Source organism: Monopterus albus, unplaced genomic scaffold (genome assembly GCF_001952655.1).
Source record: "Monopterus albus unplaced genomic scaffold, M_albus_1.0 scaffold37.1, whole genome shotgun sequence".
NCBI lineage: Eukaryota > Metazoa > Chordata > Actinopteri > Synbranchiformes > Synbranchidae > Monopterus > Monopterus albus.
The window spans coordinates 1812766-1814294 of record NW_018127917.1 but is presented as its reverse complement, the minus strand read 5'-3'; the positions used below and the strand labels follow the sequence as shown (position 1 = coordinate 1814294).

At 37.4% G+C, this 1529-nt stretch overlaps 1 protein-coding gene across 1 annotated transcript in view; it reads right to left on the bottom strand.

Moving 5' to 3' along the window:
* Window positions 1-1529, bottom strand: part of kcnt1b (potassium sodium-activated channel subfamily T member 1b) — a 63669-nt gene that overhangs the window by 38484 nt on the left and 23656 nt on the right.

Here is a 1529-nt window from a genome sequence, read left to right as displayed (position 1 = left end):
AGAAAGAAAAAGATGCCAGCCCGGTTTCCAGTGCAATTTATTAGCAAAACGCAGCTATTTCACAATCTTGGTTTGTGCAGCAAGAAGGTCCCAGATGGGGTCTGATACAATACTGGCTAGTTGATATTCCTGTTGGAGTATCAGTAAACAAACAAACAAACAAACAACAACAAAAAAATAGAACATGAACAAAAACTCCGAAAATTGCATCAGCTCCTATCTTTGTGCAGGTGCTGCTTCCTGCACAGTATAGGGCTCCTGTCAAGGTCTCATTGACTAACCTTCATATTCCACATACAAGTCAATATAAACATTTACAATGGATATTGCATTGTTGGTATCTGAGCTTGACAGGAAATGCTAAATGCATTTCGGAGCTAATAATTTACAAGGGCACATGTAAGGCAGAGACTACATCTGTCAAAAACAATGCTTCAGTTGAGTAAAGAACAGATGGAACACTTAATGCAAACCACAGGGGATTAGTGGACACACCCTCTTGGTCAGACTCATAAAAAGGTACAATATTGAGATTATGAGGGAGAAAACGAAAGTGAAGGAACCAACAAACCCAGAGATTACTTTTGATGCATGACCTATTGACGGTTCTTATGGACCAGGGGAAAGTGGTTAAACAAAAAGCAGGACTTAATGCAGAACAAACTGACCTGTGCACTGTATGGTGATGGCTTCTTTTGGAAACCAGCTGCTGAGGCTGAACCACAGTGTCGTAGAATTTTATAATACAATTCAGTCAATGTCAGAGAGTTATACTGTACTTTTTTCCTGCCCAAAATTCTTAAATTGTATGCACTATCATTTCAAATATTCAATGTTGCAACAGGTAACACAGCAAAACATGAAGTCCACAAAGCCCCTCTACCAGCTGTTCTTGTTTTGTGCACCATCCTCCAGAAAATACCTGATTCTTACTCTGTATTGTAAATATTCAGCCCTGAAACTGTAAAGGGAACCATTATCAGTAGTCTAATAGCCAGTCAGGGGCAGAGCTGGGGGGGTGGCATATTCTCAAATTAGAAAATGTTAATGTAGTGTTTATAATGTTTTATAATCCACTGCCATTAAAATTAGGCCTGGCAATACTAACAAGAGACACACCATTCCTTCAGATTTAGATTAATTTTAATCTTTGAACAGTGAATCGAACCCTTGTTAAATTGTACGACCAAGACCATATATAATCCAAAATTGTGTCGCAAATGCACTTGGTGCATTTACTGTATAGCCAAATAGTTTTAATCATTTAAAAGTGAATCATTTTGTCTATTTTGCATATTTATCTGCAAACTGCGTACATTCCTGAAGGCCTGACTAATAAAAACTTGTATTGTGCCGTTTAGTAGCTTTGTAATATGAAGTAAAATGTATTGAGGGGTACACTGCCACTGCCTGTGACATACTGCAAGATATGCTTAAAATCATTGTAATCTGGATAATAATGTATGTCGTTTTTTTGTACTGTTCTTATACTTCAGAAATAAAACTGCAAGTCTAGTGAATAATATGCC